General features: G+C 39.2%; 1 long non-coding RNA gene across 1 annotated transcript; it reads right to left on the minus strand.

Annotated features, from left to right (window-relative positions):
- Window positions 1-19,231: 19,231 nt before the first annotated feature.
- On the minus strand, window positions 19,232-20,374 carry LOC130986266 (uncharacterized). Its single transcript, XR_009089225.1, has 2 exons — window positions 20,196-20,374; window positions 19,232-19,499 (listed from the first exon to the last, which is right to left on the minus strand). It is a non-coding gene; the product is annotated as an uncharacterized LOC130986266 (long non-coding RNA).
- Between the last annotated feature and the right edge of the window lie 1,336 nt (window positions 20,375-21,710).

Raw genomic sequence — 21,710 nt, forward strand, 5'->3', positions numbered from 1 at the left:
TTCGGGGCATCCTACTATTTATCCTCGTTAATAGATTTAACTAACTTCTGTCCAACGCGGTCGAATAGAACTTTGATTCTTCCTTCCTCATCGGAAAATTCTAGCTGTGAAGTAAACCTCGCATTTGTACCGTTCGAAATAAAAGAACTATCTCGGCTTTAATCGAGGTGGGACCTCGTAGAAATTATCGGGCTTTTCGATAGAAACATAATTACTAATGTAACCTCAAATAATTAATCGGCTCAAAAGAGAGTAGCCAATTAATTAAGTAAACCAGTGGCTTTAATGAAAAAAAAATGATAGCTCACTTTAAATCTGAAGTCCAAAACAATAATTAATTAAGCAGAAATGGGCTTGAATAATTAATATGAAAGCCCCAATTGAAAATAATTCCTTGGCTTAAGTAAGTAAATAAATCTTGGCCCAAATGAATAAATAATCTAATAGTTGGGCTCAAATAAATGAAGTATGCTAGGCCCGGCTGTAATTAATAATTCAGCCCAATTGAAATGAAATAATAAAGGCTCATCTGAATAAATAAATAAGGCCCAACTGAATAAAATAACTGGGCTTGGTTTAATGAAAATTCAGCCTGTTCCGAAACCAATTAAAGGTGGCCCAATCATAAAAATAAAACAAGGCCCAATTGGATATAATAACAAGCCCAATAATCAATTAGTTGAAAGAGGCCCATTAAAAATTAGGCCCAACTGAATAAATTAGAATTGGCCCAATACAAAAATAAAAAGAAGCCCAAAATTCGGCCCACATAAAATGGCCCAAATCCTTCCTTATCTCTCCCACTCGGTCTCTCTCTCTCTCAGACGCACGCTTATCTCTTTTCTCTCTCACTGAAAAACTCAAAATCCAGTCGAGCTCTCTCGACCTCGGCTCCGACGAGGTTGCCGGCGTCGCCGCCGCCTAAGCCCGGCAAGGTCGTGCCTCCTCCCTTTTTCCTATCAGTCGGATCTCTCTCTCTTTCCTCCCCAAAATCTGCTCTTCTTCTTGATTCAAAAACCAGTCGATCGGCCCTTCCCAGCTCGCTCGACGTCTTCTTCTCCGGCCATCCAGCCGCCTGCTCCGGTCGTCGTCATCTGTCGACGCGTCAAATCCCCGGCGTTCTCCTCCCTCTCCCTCTTTCTCGGCCAAGATCTGATCTTGCCGGCGTCAGCTGTCCCTGCGCCTAGTTCCGACGCCAACGGAAGCTCATTCGTCGTCGTGTAAGTTCTGCTCCGGTCCCTGAAACTGGTTGGTCTCCTTCCTCAGCCATTCCGCTTCCGCTTTGATGTTTCTGATTTTCCGGCGACTGGAGTAAGAAGGCCTACGCCTCTCACCGCGCCGCTGCTGCTCATCCGGTGGTCAGCGCCGACTGCTGCTGCTTCGCCTGGAGTCGGTCGGCTTCGCCCCCCTCCAGTTCGGTATCGCCGTGGCTTCGTTCTATTCCAGTTTGGTAACTCCGCAACCGCTGTTCTTGGGTCTTGATGAGGCCGTGTGAGTTCAGCCCTGTCCCGACCATCGTCGTCGTCCCCGTCGGGCTGTCAGCCCTTCTTTCCGATGCCGGCAAGACGACGAGAGTTCGCCGCTTTCCTTCTTCGTTTAATGGAACAGGTTCGACCCAAAGACTCCCCATTTTTCCCCCAAATGCTAAGTTCAGTAATACTCTACTGTGAAGAAGAACTTCTAGTTTTTGGCAGTTCATAACTCAACTTTCTTGGCTCCTATATTACTAAATGCGAGATATCAATACTAGGCATGTGATTGCATCTGTTTGATAAGAGTTCTTAATGCATTTGTCTCATGAAGAACATGTATATAAACTAACTTCCTGTGATTGCTAAGTCTCTTTATGCATACTCTCATCTGTATACTCTGTATCTTTATTCAAACATGTGATTGATGGTATGATGCATGCACTGGATTTGAATAAGCTGAGCTTAGTATAATACCTTGATGTCTAACTGTTAGTTGGCTGTTGTTGCTGAGTTATATGAACTGGAATTACTGAACTGAAAGATCAAACTTGTTTCTTTCAATAAATGCAGGTTGCAAATGGAAGAAAGATGGGAACATTAAGGCAAGCTTACCTTGAGAACTTGGCAGGAACAAGCTGGGATTGTTCTTTGGTACTCTGTGAATGAGCTGAGTGAGTATTGCATTATTGCGTGTGGTGGGGAAGGAAGTAAGTGGAAAGTTTGGTGGAGAAAAAGGGTGGTGGAGTTGGTAGAGTGCAAAGGTTGGTGGCTGATAGTTAGTGGAGTGTGCGTGTATAGTGTAGGAAACATTAGGGAGTGAGAAATAAAAATAATGATGATGATGATTGTAAAGTATTGAAGTTACTAATAAAAAAAATCATCTAGCTTGATTAATATTAATTAATCAAGTATTTGTAAAACTAATATTGGTTTCTACTAAATAACGACGCTTCGTTATAGCTCTCTACGAATTAAATATCTAATTTAACTCGTTCTTATGATTCGGAATTAGATCACGACTTTCAAGTAAATAATAGAAATAATATTTCTATCGCATATAAATTAATAACTTGACTTTGCTAAGTCAGTTATTAAACTGGATAATAAATTATTGAATGGCTCAATAATTCTCGTCACGTTTTTCTCATACGTTATAAAAGTATAAAGCTAAATAATAAATTCGTCTCTGATAAAAAAAATCAGGACCATAAACTGGATTCATATATAACTGGCAGCTGGGTTTCATTTACTGAAAGATGCGATATTAATTATCGCGATACCATATTAAATAAAAATAAAAAAGCGGGTCATTACATACTACCCCTCTTAACAAAAATTTCGTCCCGAAATTTGCATATCTCTGCTAAAACAGTTCGGGGTATTTCTCCCTCATCTTATCTTCTAGTTCCCACATGGCTTCTTCTTGTCTGCGGTGTCTCCATAAGATTTTCACTGATATGATTGAGGCTGATTTCGCAAGTGTCCACGTATTGCTGGCAAGGAGGTGCGAGTGTTCCCAATTGCTGAACCTCGTTGTCTGTTGGGGCATTGCGTGGAGTAGTGACCCTTTTGGCCACAATTGTAACAACCGTTAGTCCCAACTCGACAAACACCCCTATGCATCTTACCACAATTTGGGTAAGGTGAAATTCCTCTCTGACTTTGGCTACCCCCAATTGACTCGAGGTTAGTGTCACGACCGGCCCTAATTAAGGATAATTAAGCCGGGGAAATCGTGACTAATGGAGGGAGATTAGAAGCGGGGTAGAAAGGGGATAATCAAACAAGGAAGGATCGCATTTCATCATTTAACAAAAGGGATATTTATAATATAACAGGAGTTTAGTCGTATAGACTCAAATAACTAGTAAGTTCAGATATCTCTGACTTAGCCAAATAAACATAAAACTTCTGAGTACGCAGCGGAATATGATTCTGATTACATGTATGAAGACATGTAACCCTAGAGTTCATTAATACATAATAAGATAAAAGAATCCCGCTCGTCACTTCATCACCATCGGCAGCTGCTCAACCTGCACATTTAGAAATATATGCAGGGCTGAGTACAAAAGTACTCAGTGGGCACATATGCCTACTATGAAATATAACATGCTTCGTAAAGTTGTAAATTGTCATGCCATCATAAACAGTACAGCAAGGGAGTTTTTCGCTAAAAAGGCCCAAGCTTACTAAATTCATTTGTGATTCTTAAAGTTCGTCTGCAGACTAAGTTCTCTTGTAATCTATCATATCTGGAACTGTGTGCCGGAGAGGTGGCCACCTCTCACGGTCACTTGACCGGCCAACCCGCTAGATGACTCACGGTCACTGGTGTACACTAGCCCTGGCAGGATAGCTATCAACTGCTCAAGACCCGAATTCGATTACATGATTAAAGTCACATCAGATAGATATCATACTGAAATTTAAACATTTTATGGCAAGACAATATTTGAAATAACTTCAATTAATTTAGTCATGAAATAACTTGCTTGAACGTAACATTTAAACTCATTTGATATATATGAAAGTAATGCCCACCTGATAGAAATTTTCTGTGGTACAGTAGCTCCTTGACTGATTATTAATCTCGTGTTTGACCTTTATTACGAGAATATAAATAAGATACTGCTCGAATAAAATCCTCAATTAATGAGAATGCGTAATTTAACTATGCATGACTCATATTCCGATAATTATTATTCTGAGATAATAATCTGGGAAATTCTATTATAAATCCTAATTGTCGAAATAAAATAATTTAAATAAGGCTCGTCACATGAGGTCGGATAGATTATCATAATCAATCCGTTCTCATCGGGTGTTCTAATCCGTCAATTAAATAAACCCCGTTCCTCGTAGTCAATAGAAAATAAATACTTCAACTTATTCGCTTTATAATCTCATAATTAATCGGGCTTAATAAATAAGAACAAGTAATGTTATAAAATTAAAAAAAATAAAATAAAATAAAAAGGCTCAACATAAGGCACATAAGAATCACAATCAAACATCATCAAAACATGCTCTGCTTTTACACTGACTCAACTTCAAAATTTAATCTGTTCTGACTCCGACATCTCCTGGACTCGAGACTCATACCGAAAGAAAGATCTTCGAGTCTAGTTTCATAAAAAAAAATAGAGTCGAAAACTCCAAGTGGTTTGAGAGATATGACGTTTTTACCACGATCTACCATGTTCGGCAGTTTTGAACAATCGAAAACTTGTATTTTTGAAAAATAGTAAACGTTGTCAAACTGGGATCAACTTTGGTGGATATCTAAATAACACAATAAGGTTAATACCATAAAAATTTGGAAAGCTATATCACCCAGGAAGCTACTGAAATAAATGACTCTTTTCTCTGTTCTCTGAAATTCTCAGTAGTAATGTGCAGTTTAGGTTTTGCATTTTAAAGAAGTATCATACGAAGTTGGAATGGCTTGAAATTTTACCAGGGTACTCAAGACTCATGTAGGGACTTGCTATAAAATTTTCAAAGCTGTTAGACATCGACAAACCGTCGATCACAGTAGGTCAGTAGGCCTACGAAATTCATATTTATAAGTCCTTAAAAAATAATTTATATAAATCAAGAAATAATAGTTTAATCCCAAAAATATTCATTAAAAGTCCATCCTAATTTAAATAAAGAACGGACCTCATTTAAAATAAATAGTCCCAAACTTGTTACGCACATATACTAAATCTTTCACGAAACATCCTTTAAAATAAACTTTGATACATAGAAAATAATTCAACAACTTGAGCTCTTAAGGGGTTGTTTTACAACAGACACCAAATCTACCTCGGATCTCCAAATGAGGCTCCAAAAGACATTCTGGAAACTAGACATTTCAAGGATCATTCTCCAATTTGAATCGAATGAAAAACAATTCAAACGAGCAAGATATGCCCTCTCAAAGATGGGTATTTAACAAGCAAAAATCTGTAAATTTCATATTTCCAGATTACAACCAAGTCAGTGGGCTTTCTTTAAAAATTCATATCTCCCTTTACAAAACTCCACTGGGAACCCCAAAGGTCAATCTGGAAACTAGGGAGAGATCATAACACTCTCCAGTTGGATTTACTCTAAGAACCTTCATGGTTTAGAAGATATGACTATCTAAAGTTCAATGCACAAAAAGAGTTCAAGTTTGGCAGATTCAGAACATAAATCGGAAAAACCACTTTAAGCTTCACCAAAAATTCTAAAACTGAACAAGTAAGTTCCCAACATGTCAGTGAATATTCAGTAGAAAGATAGGCTTGAGAATCAAATATTTAAGTCGGCCTTTTCCACCTCAAAGTCGTAGGTTTGTAAAATCTACTGGATGGTACATGGAATAAGAACTAGATTTCAAGAATTTATACCGGTTGTTTCCCTTACTCAAAAATGGTGAGGCCGATGTCAAAAGAAAGATACGGGAGTCTAGAGTGACATATTCAAGTTTCAAAGGTTTTCACCGTTTGAAACTTTACTTATGATCTCCCAAAGATTGTTTACCAAAAATGTATTCCAGATGGGCAGTGATGTTTACAAATTCATAAATAAATCATGCGAGCTCTAAATATTCTGAAATTTTACCAAAATATAGAAAATGTATGAAAGATGATACACAATTAATTTGAGAATTTTTGGGAACCGTTTGGATGATATGCAACTGAATTCAAAATAAAGAAGCTTAGTATATACCTCTTCAAGTTACAATTTGGAGTTGGAGGAAACTCTCTCTCCTTTTCTCAACTTCTTCTACACGTTTTGGTGAGGGAAGAAAAGACTTGATGGCTGGAACAATATGTGTTGTTGCATAATTGAGTTGGTGGTGAAAGTGGTGGGGAAAATGGTGGTGAAAGTCAAAAAGTATTTTTAGTGGTAAAATGGAGTGGGGAACAAAATTAATTGAAAGAAAAAGAGAAGAAAAAGAAAGGAAAAAAATGTAGAGGAGAATTATTGATGTATTTTCTCTGTCTCGGTGATTCTGTAACTGTAAGATGGATCGTGTGCTCGTATATGCTTGATACTGTTTATTTAAATAAATCTCGTATTTCGACATGTGATTTCTCGCTTAAATCGATAAATTATAAAATGAATCTAAATTAAATCCGTAGATTTAATTCGTTTGTTGTTCTAATATTTAAATTAAATCCGCAGATTTAATTAACTCACGAGTCAGAAATAAATCACGACTTGAATAAAGATAAAATCTAATTTCATCTTGCTTAAATAAATAACGTGACTTTGCTAAGTCAGTTATAACTCTGAAATAATATCATTAACTGCTTTAACAATATAAATTCAGGATCATAAGCTGAATTCATATTAGGATAAAAACCGTTTTCATTCACTGATGAACAAAAATAAACACTCATTACTAGATTTAAAATATATAAAAGAGCGGGTCACTACATACTACCCCTCTTAACAAAAATTTCGTCCCGAAATTTGCATATTTCTTCTAAAATAGTTCGGGGTATTTCTCCTTCATTTTGTCTTCAAGCTCCCACGTGGCTTCCTCTTGTCCGTGGTGTCTCCATAAGACTTTCACTGATGTGATTGCCTTATTCCTGAGTTGTTGTACTTTTCGATCTAGAATGGCCTCTGGTCTTTCTTCATAGCTCAAGTCTGGACAAAGGATCATCTCTTCTTGGTGGATTATGTGCTTTGGATCGAAAACGTATTTCCTGAGTTGTGATACGTGGAAAACATTGTGAACGTTTCCAAAGCTTGGCGGTAACGCCAACCTATAGGCTACTGGGCCTATTCTCTCCAAAATCTCATAAGGTCCTACGAATCGGGGCCTAAGTTTTCCCTTGACACCAAACCTAGTTATCCCCTTGGTAGGAGATACCTTTAGGAAGACCTTGTCTCCTATTTCAAAACATAACTCAGTTCGACGTGCATCAGCGTAAGATTTCTGTCTATCTTGTGCCTCTTTTATTCGCCCTCTGATCTGGCGGACTATCTCAACCATCTCATTGACCATGTCTGGTCCTAAAACTTTTCTCTCACCCACTTCATCCCAATAAAGCGGTGATCTACATTTTCTTCCATATAATGCCTCATATGGTGCCATATCGATAGTTGCCTGGTAACTGTTATTATAGGCAAATTCAATCAACGGCAGCACTGCTTCCCAACTTCCACCCCTGTCTAACACCACTGTTCTCAACATATCTTCGAGGGTCTGAATTGTCCTTTCAGACTGCCCATCTGTCTGCGGGTGGAAGGCGGTGCTGAAATTTAACCTCGTGCCTAACTCTTTCTGTAAGCTTGTCCAAAATCTAGATGTGAATTTTGAGTCTCGGTCTGAAGTGATTGACACGGGTACACCGTGTAAGCGTACAATCTCTCGAACATACAACTTAGCTAACTTGTCTGACCCATGTGTGATCGGTATTGGTATAAAATGAGCACATTTTGTAAGTCGATCCACTATTACCCAAATGGCAGTGTTTCCTTTCTTTATTTTGGGCAAACTGGTCACAAAATCCATTGCTATGTGCTCCCACTTCCATTCTGGAATTTCCAACGATTGTAGTTTTCCATATGGCCTTTGGTGTAAGGCCTTCACCTGTTGGCATGCCAGGCATTTCTCCACAAATGACGCTATGTCTCTCTTCATGCCTTCCCACTAAAAGTGTTTCTTTAGGTCCTGATACATCTTAGTACTCCCTGGGTGGGCAGTATAAGGGTATCGTGAGCCTCACTCATGATTTTATCCTTAAGCTCATCATCGTGGGGGATGCATATCCTTCCCTCAAAGAGGATAGCATTATCTGATGCTTCTTGATAATTCTTGACGCCTCCTTTCCTTACTGTTTCCCGTAGTTTTTCCATCTTCCCGTCTTTTCTTTGTGCTTCTACGATCGTCTTCCTCAAGTTAGGTACCGTTGCCACAACGCTTGCTATCGTCCCTGGTGGTTTAACCACTTCTATGCTCATTTTCCTAAATTTCCTTATGAGCACCGTCTCTCGAGTGATGAGAGCTCCCAATTTAGATTGAGTCTTACGACTCAATGCATCAGCCACTACGTTGGCCTTGCCTGGGTGGTAGTTAATACCACAGTCATAATCTTTCACTAGTTCGAGCCATCTCCTTTGTCTCATATTAAGGTCCTTTTGCTCGAAAAAGTATTTCAGACTTTTGTGGTCTGTGAATATTTCACACCTAACTCCATATAGGTGGTGTCTCCAAATCTTTAGCGCATGCACCACTGCAGCTAACTCCAGATCATGAGTCGGGTAATTCAGTTCATGTGGCCTAAGCTATCGTGACGCATATGCTATCACTCTTCCTTCTTGCATCAGCACGCAACCAAGTCCATTTTTGGACTCGTGTGTGTAGATCACGTATTCCTTATCAGCTGTTGGGACGGCTAACACTGGTGCCGTAGTCAACTTTTCCTTGAGTTCTTGGAAGCTCTTCTCGCACTCCTCTGTCCAAGAAAATTTTATTCCCTTCCTGAGTAGTTGCGTCATTGGCCTTGCAATTTTGGAAAATCCTTCCATAAACCTCCGATAGTAACCTGCCAATCCTAAGAAACTTCTTATCTCATTAGGGTTAGTAGGCGATCTCCATTCACGCACCGCTTGCACTTTTTCAGGGTCCACTTTAATCCCTTCTGATGATACAATATGTCCTAAAAACGTGACTTCGCTGAGCCAAAACTCACACTTGCTGAATTTGGCATAAAGGCGCTCCGTCCTCAACGTTTCTAGGACAATTCTCAGATGTTCCTCATGGTCTTTCTCGTTCTTCGAGTAGATCAGGATGTCATCTATAAACACCAAGACAAATTTGTCTAAGTACGGATGAAACACTCGATTCATGAGGTCCATGAACACAGCTGGCGCATTAGTTAGCCCGAATGGCACAACTACAAATTCGTAGTGGCCATACCTAGTTCGAAATGCCGTCTTAGGTACGTCTTCTGGTCGAATCTTCAGCTGGTGATAACCAGATCGCAAATCAATCTTCGAGAACACGCTTGCTCCCTTGAGCTGGTCGAAGAGGTCATCTATCCTTGGTAAAGGATATTTGTTCTTCAGTGTCACTTTGTTCAGTTCTCTATAGTCTATACACATTCGCAATGTGCCATCCTTTTTCTTCACAAAAAGTACGGGTGCACCCCAAGGTGATACACTTGGCCTAATGAATCCAAGTTCTAAAAGTTCTTGCAGTTGTATCTTGAGTTCTTCCAACTCTTTAGAAGCCATTCGGTATGGTGCCTTCGAAATGGGAGCTGCCCCGGGCTCCAAATCAATGGTAAACTCAATTGGTCTGTCCGGTGGTGGTCCTGGCAGAATCTCTGGAAATACATCTGAAAAGTCCCGTACAATTTCTACATCTTCTATACTCTTTTCAGTACCCAATTCTCCGTGCAAGTATACGAGGTAAGCTGGGTATCCCTTCTTCATCATTTTCGTTGCTTGCAGGGCGGAGATGATCATTTTTCTTCTTCCCATACTAATTCTGTGGAAATGTGACGGCTCCCTTCCTGGGGATCGAAACGATATCCGTCTTTCGTTACAAAGGATGGTGGCATAGTTCTCGACTAGCCAGTCCATTCCTAGGATTATGTCCACATCTCCCATCGGTATAACATAGGAGTTGTTCACTACAATCTTGAGTGACCCTATGTTCAGTTCTAGGTTCAAGCACACATGATCTACTGTCGTCATCCCTCCTATAGGTGATGATATACTCAACTTCTGGTCAGCTCTTTCCATTTTAAATTTTAATGTGTCAACACATGTACTTGAAATGAAAGTATGCGATGCGCCCGTATCAAATAGAAGTACAACAGGAGTATTGAGTAGCATGCCCATACCTGCCAGGTTTCCCTGGTTGTTCTCGGGCTGTTTCTGCCTCATAGCATAGACTCTAGCATGACGAGGCTTTTCATGTTGTTTCTGTTGTCGCTGCTGTTGTTGGCGGGCCTGTTGCTGATACGGTTGTTGAGGTTGTGGTTGGTACTGTAGCTGTTGGTGCTGCTGTGGCTGCTGATACTGTGGTTGCTGCCTTGGGTATGGTTGGGGCAGAGCTTGGATTGCTCGCAGATGCGGAGCCTGGATAGGTGGGTTTGGCCTTAAACTCGTTCCATGTTGCTTATTCGGGCACCGATTTGCATAGTGCCCCTTCTGGTTGCAGATATAGCAACTATCACTGCCGGCCTTACAAATTCCCATATGACTTTTGTTACATTTGGGACAATGTGGGGCTCTTTGTTGGTTATTTCCCATCTGTTTCGGTGCGCCCTGGCTTCCATAACCTTGTGACTGGAAGACCCGTCCCTGCCATGGCCTCTTCTCGCCTTGGTTCGGGTTACTGTTGTCCCATCTCCTCTTTCCTTTGAAATTCTGATTATGATTTTGATCATGTGGAGGTGCTGGCGCAGGTATAATTGCAGGTCTTTCTCCCGGCATGGCTGCCTCAATGTCTAACGCTCGGCTGAGCGACTCAGTGTAAGACAATCCTCCGTGGCTTGCCAAAGCCATCCTAATCTCGTGCCTCAGACCGGCACAAAACTTTTCAGCCATCTTCTCATCTGTGTCAACTTGTTCCGGCGCATATCTAGACATATCGCAGAACATCCTGTCGTATTGAGTTACCGACATCTTTCCTTGTTTCAGATTGTAAAATTCAGCCTCCTTTTTCTTGCGGTAGCTCTTGGGTATATACTTGTCATATATACCGGCTTTGAATTGTTCCCAAGTCAGGTTTTCTAACTGCTCTGCTGTCATCGTTTTCATCCTTGCTTCCCACCAGAAATCAGCTGACCCAGTCAACTGAAAGGACATACAAGTCAGGCGTTCTTGGTCGGTGCAACGCAGGAAGTTGAAAATGCGTTCAATAGCGCGAACCCAAGTCTCAGCTTCTGCCGGGTCTCCTGTCCCGTTGAAGGTAGGTGGGTTCTGTCGCAAGAATAATTCCTCAATCCGCCGTTCTGGCTGAACAGGTGGTTGAACTAATTCAGGTTTTGGCCCTGCTTCTGGGCCTCTCTCATCATTACGGGGAATCCTTCCCCCTCCTCTCGGACGCCCTCGTCTTGGTGGCATTCTAATGAGTAAAAACACAAGTTATCAGCGCATTAAAATGCAATAAGGACATACTATCGTTTCTATAGTTACTCCTTAACTCATCGAGTTCTGCTCCTGCTAAAACTTAAGCGAACATATAAATAAAACATAGCGGTTCGACTTGCCGCGAAAGACTGATAGGGTCGCTACATAGACATGGGAAATTAGTATCAATGAGGACTATTTCATCAACAATTGAATATAGATCTGGTGATCTATCCAAGCATTATACACGATGAACTAGCTATCTAGCAAGGTCATCATGAAAGAGCTCAGTTCCGAAATGCCCTATGAACCAGCATTTTCGTACTAATACTTATCAAAATAACTAAGCCAACATAGGGGCATACAAAAGCATCGAAATGATCATCGTTTTTGAAATACACAAATAACGTCCTACTAAATGCACAAGAGAATGTTTGTATGCATTACGTGCTTGACCCTTGGATTGAAGCATACGTGTTTGACTGATTTAATCTGATGAGTATCTGCTTGTCCTTGGGTCACAGAAAATCTACCAATAGCTAGTATATCGCAATGATTCAAATCACAAATGGCAATTAGGCAAAGTGTTTCAATAATTTGCCAAATAATTGAAAATGAATAACCATAGGGTAGAAATGAATTGACTGAAAGGTCGAAACGAAATGACCTAATAGTCTGAACCCGTTTGGCTTTTCAGATGAAGGTTTAAAATATATAGGTTTAAAGACCCATATATGACGACTACTGAGATTTTGGCCATGTGGACTGGCCAGGTCCGACACAACTACTTCTCAGTCATTCGGAAATACTTTTCCGAACTTGGCAATTCTTGTTCCTTGGCTGCAAAAGGTATATTTGGTCTAAAATCACCACTTTCTTCTTAATATCTTGAACATGTCCTTGAGAATATTCTAGAGCTTCTCAAACTTGGAGTCTGCCTCCTAGTTTAATGCAATCCTTAAACATTTTCTATAGGCGAAATAAGGTAGGCTCGACCTTACTCAATAATGTTCCTCTATATGATCTTAATGTAGTACTTCTAGTACTTAGTGTTCCTTCACATAGCGCTTGAAATGCAACCATATAATTTGAAGCACTCTTCCGTGTTATTGCAAAAGACCTTCTGAATCATCACGCATTCAATAAGGAAATAGCTTTTGCTCATCTGAGTACCTTATAGGGTATGTGTCTCCATGTGTAATACTAAGTCATGGAATGACCTTAGTCAATGCTCTCATTACGGCTACCAGATTAAATGCATAATCCATGACGTTCTAACTGAGACGATGTCCTCGATAGGTTAAGGTATATATACTTATCTGGAGTATATCCTTAGGGTCTCATTAGAATCTTAATTCATTTGTTCCAGCATTGATCCACTGTCGGCGCTTCTAGCTATTATTAAACTCTAAACCATCTTCGAGAACTTCTCTCGTCTTATACACTTGCGTAAACTTTTATGATCAATCATAATGGTTGATAACTGCTAGTACCCATATCACATCTCGTCTTTCCAATTCGTAGTAGGTGATCGTAATCAATAGGGATTCTCAGTCATGTCCTTATCTATTGCGATAGGTACTGTAAGTAGAATGGTTCCGAATATCTGAAACTATAAGATGATAGCTTTAATCGTAATATTATAACATCATATACAAAGCATTTTGACCCCTCGTAAGTCTAACTCTGAAGTTCATACATGAATCATGAAGGTTATCCTCAAGCCATAGCTAGTGATAATCGAGGCTAGAAGCGAGTCTCAGCTTATTAGGGATTAGCTAACTGATTACATCAGTTGCACTCATCACTTATAAGCAATATTGTACTTAAACTATCATCGAAGGCAATAGTCGATTAGGTGCTCCGTCTTGCGTGAACAACCTGAATGAAGAACTATGCCTGCTTCAGTGATTCGTGCGTGGCACTCTGCTTGCACTGCTTTCATTGGATTCTCTTCCTCTTTCTTAGCTCTTCACCATGGCTATAGTGAAATATGACTGAGTTCCTAGCTTCTATTGTTCTTTTCGTAACAGTGATCATGCATTCTTAACGCATCTAAGTTCATTGAGATATCTAATCAATCAATAATGCATAAACTTGAATGTAAGCATCAGTACATTCATATAAAACGTGAACTTCTCAATGTTTTAAAATCATTACCACATTCTTTCTTGCTGAGCATGACGATGTGATGAAGTGCTGAGCTTTTGTCGACTGACTCTTTCATACTAGTGATCATACTAGAAAAATTGGTTAACTCTAGGGTTCAGAGCAAATAAACTGCTCTGATACCACTCTGTCACGACCGGCCCTAATTAAGGATAATTAAGCCGGGGAAATCGTGACTAATGGAGGGAGATTAGAAGCGGGGTAGAAAGGGGATAATCAAACAAGGAAGGATCGCATTTCATCATTTAACAAAAGGGATATTTATAATATAACAGGAGTTTAGTCGTATAGACTCAAATAACTAGTAAGTTCAGATATCTCTGACTTAGCCAAATAAACATAAAACTTCTGAGTACGCAGCGGAATATGATTCTGATTACATGTATGAAGACATGTAACCCTAGAGTTCATTAATACATAATAAGATAAAAGAATCCCGCTCGTCACTTCATCACCATCGGCAGCTGCTCAACCTGCACATTTAGAAATATATGCAGGGCTGAGTACAAAAGTACTCAGTGGGCACATATGCCTACTATGAAATATAACATGCTTCGTAAAGTTGTAAATTGTCATGCCATCATAAACAGTACAGCAAGGGAGTTTTTCGCTAAAAAGGCCCAAGCTTACTAAATTCATTTGTGATTCTTAAAGTTCGTCTGCAGACTAAGTTCTCTTGTAATCTATCATATCTGGAACTGTGTGCCGGAGAGGTGGCCACCTCTCACGGTCACTTGACCGGCCAACCCGCTAGATGACTCACGGTCACTGGTGTACACTAGCCCTGGCAGGATAGCTATCAACTGCTCAAGACCCGAATTCGATTACATGATTAAAGTCACATCAGATAGATATCATACTGAAATTTAAACATTTTATGGCAAGACAATATTTGAAATAACTTCAATTAATTTAGTCATGAAATAACTTGCTTGAACGTAACATTTAAACTCATTTGATATATATGAAAGTAATGCCCACCTGATAGAAATTTTCTGTGGTACAGTAGCTCCTTGACTGATTATTAATCTCGTGTTTGACCTTTATTACGAGAATATAAATAAGATACTGCTCGAATAAAATCCTCAATTAATGAGAATGCGTAATTTAACTATGCATGACTCATATTCCGATAATTATTATTCTGAGATAATAATCTGGGAAATTCTATTATAAATCCTAATTGTCGAAATAAAATAATTTAAATAAGGCTCGTCACATGAGGTCGGATAGATTATCATAATCAATCCGTTCTCATCGGGTGTTCTAATCCGTCAATTAAATAAACCCCGTTCCTCGTAGTCAATAGAAAATAAATACTTCAACTTATTCGCTTTATAATCTCATAATTAATCGGGCTTAATAAATAAGAACAAGTAATGTTATAAAATTAAAAAAAATAAAATAAAATAAAAAGGCTCAACATAAGGCACATAAGAATCACAATCAAACATCATCAAAACATGCTCTGCTTTTACACTGACTCAACTTCAAAATTTAATCTGTTCTGACTCCGACATCTCCTGGACTCGAGACTCATACCGAAAGAAAGATCTTCGAGTCTAGTTTCATAAAAAAAAATAGAGTCGAAAACTCCAAGTGGTTTGAGAGATATGACGTTTTTACCACGATCTACCATGTTCGGCAGTTTTGAACAATCGAAAACTTGTATTTTTGAAAAATAGTAAACGTTGTCAAACTGGGATCAACTTTGGTGGATATCTAAATAACACAATAAGGTTAATACCATAAAAATTTGGAAAGCTATATCACCCAGGAAGCTACTGAAATAAATGACTCTTTTCTCTGTTCTCTGAAATTCTCAGTAGTAATGTGCAGTTTAGGTTTTGCATTTTAAAGAAGTATCATACGAAGTTGGAATGGCTTGAAATTTTACCAGGGTACTCAAGACTCATGTAGGGACTTGCTATAAAATTTTCAAAGCTGTTAGACATCGACAAACCGTCGATCACAGTAGGTCAGTAGGCCTACGAAATTCATATTTATAAGTCCTTAAAAAATAATTTATATAAATCAAGAAATAATAGTTTAATCCCAAAAATATTCATTAAAAGTCCATCCTAATTTAAATAAAGAACGGACCTCATTTAAAATAAATAGTCCCAAACTTGTTACGCACATATACTAAATCTTTCACGAAACATCCTTTAAAATAAACTTTGATACATAGAAAATAATTCAACAACTTGAGCTCTTAAGGGGTTGTTTTACAACAGACACCAAATCTACCTCGGATCTCCAAATGAGGCTCCAAAAGACATTCTGGAAACTAGACATTTCAAGGATCATTCTCCAATTTGAATCGAATGAAAAACAATTCAAACGAGCAAGATATGCCCTCTCAAAGATGGGTATTTAACAAGCAAAAATCTGTAAATTTCATATTTCCAGATTACAACCAAGTCAGTGGGCTTTCTTTAAAAATTCATATCTCCCTTTACAAAACTCCACTGGGAACCCCAAAGGTCAATCTGGAAACTAGGGAGAGATCATAACACTCTCCAGTTGGATTTACTCTAAGAACCTTCATGGTTTAGAAGATATGACTATCTAAAGTTCAATGCACAAAAAGAGTTCAAGTTTGGCAGATTCAGAACATAAATCGGAAAAACCACTTTAAGCTTCACCAAAAATTCTAAAACTGAACAAGTAAGTTCCCAACATGTCAGTGAATATTCAGTAGAAAGATAGGCTTGAGAATCAAATATTTAAGTCGGCCTTTTCCACCTCAAAGTCGTAGGTTTGTAAAATCTACTGGATGGTACATGGAATAAGAACTAGATTTCAAGAATTTATACCGGTTGTTTCCCTTACTCAAAAATGGTGAGGCCGATGTCAAAAGAAAGATACGGGAGTCTAGAGTGACATATTCAAGTTTCAAAGGTTTTCACCGTTTGAAACTTTACTTATGATCTCCCAAAGATTGTTTACCAAAAATGTATTCCAGATGGGCAGTGATGTTTACAAATTCATAAATAAATCATGCGAGCTCTAAATATTCTGAAATTTTACCAAAATATAGAAAATGTATGAAAGATGATACACAATTAATTTGAGAATTTTTGGGAACCGTTTGGATGATATGCAACTGAATTCAAAATAAAGAAGCTTAGTATATACCTCTTCAAGTTACAATTTGGAGTTGGAGGAAACTCTCTCTCCTTTTCTCAACTTCTTCTACACGTTTTGGTGAGGGAAGAAAAGACTTGATGGCTGGAACAATATGTGTTGTTGCATAATTGAGTTGGTGGTGAAAGTGGTGGGGAAAATGGTGGTGAAAGTCAAAAAGTATTTTTAGTGGTAAAATGGAGTGGGGAACAAAATTAATTGAAAGAAAAAGAGAAGAAAAAGAAAGGAAAAAAATGTAGAGGAGAATTATTGATGTATTTTCTCTGTCTCGGTGATTCTGTAACTGTAAGATGGATCGTGTGCTCGTATATGCTTGATACTGTTTATTTAAATAAATCTCGTATTTCGACATGTGATTTCTCGCTTAAATCGATAAATTATAAAATGAATCTAAATTAAATCCGTAGATTTAATTCGTTTGTTGTTCTAATATTTAAATTAAATCCGCAGATTTAATTAACTCACGAGTCAGAAATAAATCACGACTTGAATAAAGATAAAATCTAATTTCATCTTGCTTAAATAAATAACGTGACTTTGCTAAGTCAGTTATAACTCTGAAATAATATCATTAACTGCTTTAACAATATAAATTCAGGATCATAAGCTGAATTCATATTAGGATAAAAACCGTTTTCATTCACTGATGAACAAAAATAAACACTCATTACTAGATTTAAAATATATAAAAGAGCGGGTCACTACAGTTAGTCTGTGCCTCGTACCTTGGTTGAATAAACTGTTCGGCCCGTTCATATTCTTGCCATACTCGCTTATTAATCGGATTGATTTTGTCTTCATTGTTGTCCCACTTGCGCTTCCCTTTGAGGGTATGCGAGGCTCCTGGTGGATCGTTTGGCGTTGAGATCAACAATGGGGCTGACTTGTCCGACGGCATTGCAGCTTCAATGTCAAGTGCCCTGTTCAGAGACTCCGTGTATGAGAGTCCTCCGTGGCTTGCTAGAGCCATCTTAATTTCGTAGCGCAGTCCGGCACAAAATTTCTCTGCCATCTTCTCCTCTGTGTCCACTTGTTGTGGAGCAAACCTCGACAGGTTGCAGAATTCCTTGTCGTATTCAACCACAGATTTCTTTCCTTGCTTCAACTCGTAGAACTCAGCTTCTTTCTTCTTCCTATAGCCTTTCGGAATATATTTATCATATAATCCTGTCTTAAAATCTTCCCAAGTATAACTTGCCCATTGTTCAGGTGTCAAAATTTTTCGTCGTGCTTCCCACCAGCAGTCAGCCGATCCTGTTAGTTGGAAAGAGATGCAAGATAGGCGCTCCCCATCAGTACAACGTAGAAAGTTGAAAATGCGTTTCATTGCACGCATCCAAATCTCAGCTTCAGCCGGTTCACTCGTTCCGTCAAACGTAGGTGGGTTTTGCCTTAAAAAGAGTTCTTCGACTCTCCTAGTCGGGGGCGGAGGGGATGGGTTATGTCCTCGAGCATCTTGTGGTTCTTCGGATACAGCGTTACGGTTTCTGCGATTGTTATTGTTTCTCGCAGGGCGTCCTCTCTTAGGTGGCATTCTGATAGCAAGGATGTGCCAATTAGTACACCCTAGCATAATCTAATACAAACCTCAAAAGAATTCTTGTAAATGTCAACTTAATATAACTTGTAAACAAGTCATGACTCCAATGACACATCATTGATCATTGATGTAGTAAGCTTTAAGGGTCCTTAGCATCTCAAATCTATGAGTCATAACAATCCTTAAGCATATAATATCACATCATCTAAACTGGATACTTAAGCATAAGTCATGGAGATTTATAGTGGCTATAAAATCATGAGCTTAAAAATTATTCTATATGCATCACTTATCTTGCTGCCTTCACTATAGCCACCAAAAGATACAATCTAATTTCTTCTATGTTTGCTTCTATGTTCTGTCGTAGTGGTGATCTCATATCTTAATAGCTCTATGTTCATAGGGATTCATTCCATAGGCATACTTAATCGTGCTTGCGTAAATCATTTCATTCAATAACAACATAACAAAGCTATTGACAGTTTCTCACTTTGTTATTACGATAATTCTCACTTTTCGTAAACATTAACTTAAAACTTGGAAGAGCTTACCATTCTGCTTCGTTGAGTGTGATGCGATGAAGTGCTGAGCTTTGTCGATTGAACTCTAGACACTTTAGTGATCCATTCTAAGTTTGGCTTAAATAAACTCTTAGGCTCAGAGCAAACGAACTGCTCTGATACCACTCTGTCACGACCGGCCTTAATTAAGGATAATTAATCTGGGAAAACCATGACTGGGGAAGGGAAATTACGAAGCGGGTTTAGAAAGGGGTGCATAAAAGAATACTCAAAGAGCTTGAATACGTGTGAACTATTCCTTAAAAAGGAAAAAGGCATAGTTCGCATAAAAAGGGTACTCAAAGAACTTGTATACGCATTATATTCCTTAAAAGGAAAAAGGCATCGTTAGGGGCTTGACTAAAACATTATCAGAGTTTGCAACGGAAGGCGTAACTGAAATAATCAGTGTTTACAGCGGAATGCATAACTGAGATACATGTATGAAGACATGTATCCTTTCTGAGCCTACTTTAAGTTCGACAAAAACTCCACTCAGCAACAACACTTCATCGCCCATCACAGCTCAACCTGCACAAACATAAATATCGAAGGGCTAAGTACAAGAGTACTTAGTGGGCAGTTGCCAAGCATATAACATAACATCATTAACAATTTCACAATATCGCATAAGAGGCATGAGTTTCTTTCATATCCTTTGCTCATTAAATATTTCCAAATTCTTAAATAGTATAAGGGCATTCTTCATCATCAATCTTCATTAACAAACATCGTGTCGTGGAGAAGGCCTTCCCCAACGAACACGGGCATCGCACCGTGAGAGGGGGCCTCCCTCAGCGGTCACGGCATCGTACTATTGAGGGAGGCCTCCCCCAATAGACGCTGTAACACTGGCATACTGGCATACTGGCATCGCGCCGCGAGAGAGGCCTCTCTCAGCGGACACGGGCATCGCGCCGTGAGGAAGGCCCTCCTCAACGGACACGGCATTGTACTGTTGAGGGAGGCCTCCCTCAACAGACGCAAGCATCAAACATAAGCATAAACTTATCAGCGTAAAGCATTCAAGCGTAAATAAGCGTAATCAAGCGTAAATTACATAGGGCGTAAATAGTATAAACAGCATAGCGTAAATCATTTAACGTGCAACATAATAAAGCTTAACTCATTTAAGCGTAATAAAGCATACCACACTTGAAGATCCAATTTGCATTTTAAAGCATAACACTTGCATAGCATTTTATTTACGCGTAAGAAATTGCCCACCTGATAGCAAAGTTTTGCTAAGGTACTCTAACTCCTTGTGTAGTTCTTACTCTCGCGCTTGACCTTTATCACGAGAATATAAAATAAGACATTGCCTCGAGGAAAATTCTTAATTAATAAGAAAGCGTAATTAACTATGCATGAATCTTGTATGCATGAACTAATATTTTCGAACGATATTCGGGGCATCCTACTATTTATCCTCGTTAATAGATTTAACTAACTTCTGTCCAACGCGGTCGAATAGAACTTTGATTCTTCCTTCCTCATCGGAAAATTCTAGCTGTGAAGTAAACCTCGCATTTGTACCGTTCGAAATAAAAGAACTATCTCGGCTTTAATCGAGGTGGGACCTCGTAGAAATTATCGGGCTTTTCGATAGAAACATAATTACTAATGTAACCTCAAATAATTAATCGGCTCAAAAGAGAGTAGCCAATTAATTAAGTAAACTAGTGGCTTTAATGAAAAAAAAAAATGATAGCTCACTTTAAATCTGAAGTCCAAAACAATAATTAATTAAGCAGAAATGGGCTTGAATAATTAATATGAAAGCCCCAATTGAAAATAATTCCTTGGCTTAAGTAAGTAAATAAATCTTGGCCCAAATGAATAAATAATCTAATAGTTGGGCTCAAATAAATGAAGTATGCTAGGCCCGGCTGTAATTAATAATTCAGCCCAATTGAAATGAAATAATAAAGGCTCATCTGAATAAATAAATAAGGCCCAACTGAATAAAATAACTGGGCTTGGTTTAATGAAAATTCAGCCTGTTCCGAAACCAATTAAAGGTGGCCCAATCATAAAAATAAAACAAGGCCCAATTGGATATAATAACAAGCCCAATAATCAATTAGTTGAAAGAGGCCCATTAAAAATTAGGCCCAACTGAATAAATTAGAATTGGCCCAATACAAAAATAAAAAGAAGCCCAAAATTCGGCCCACATAAAATGGCCCAAATCCTTCCTTATCTCTCCCACTCGGTCTCTCTCTCTCTCAGACGCACGCTTCTCTCTTTTCTCTCTCACTGAAAAACTCAAAATCCAGTCGAGCTCTCTCGACCTCGGCTCCGACGAGGTTGCCGGCGTCGCCGCCGCCTAAGCCCGGCAAGGTCGTGCCTCCTCCCTTTTTCCTATCAGTCGGATCTCTCTCTCTTTCCTCCCCAAAATCTGCTCTTCTTCTTGATTCAAAAACCAGTCGATCGGCCCTTCCCAGCTCGCTCAACGTCTTCTTCTCCGGCCATCCAGCCGCCTGCTCCGGTCGTCGTCATCTGTCGACGCGTCAAATCCCCGGCGTTCTCCTCCCTCTCCCTCTTTCTCGGCCAAGATCTGATCTTGCCGGCGTCAGCTGTCCCTGCGCCTAGTTCCGACGCCAACGGAAGCTCATTCGTCGTCGTGTAAGTTCTGCTCCGGTCCCTGAAACTGGTTGGTCTCCTTCCTCAGCCATTCCGCTTCCGCTTTGATGTTTCTGATTTTCCGGCGACTGGAGTAAGAAGGCCTACGCCTCTCAC

This window comes from Salvia miltiorrhiza, chromosome 5 (genome assembly GCF_028751815.1).
Source record: "Salvia miltiorrhiza cultivar Shanhuang (shh) chromosome 5, IMPLAD_Smil_shh, whole genome shotgun sequence".
In the NCBI taxonomy this organism is placed as follows: domain Eukaryota; kingdom Viridiplantae; phylum Streptophyta; class Magnoliopsida; order Lamiales; family Lamiaceae; genus Salvia; species Salvia miltiorrhiza.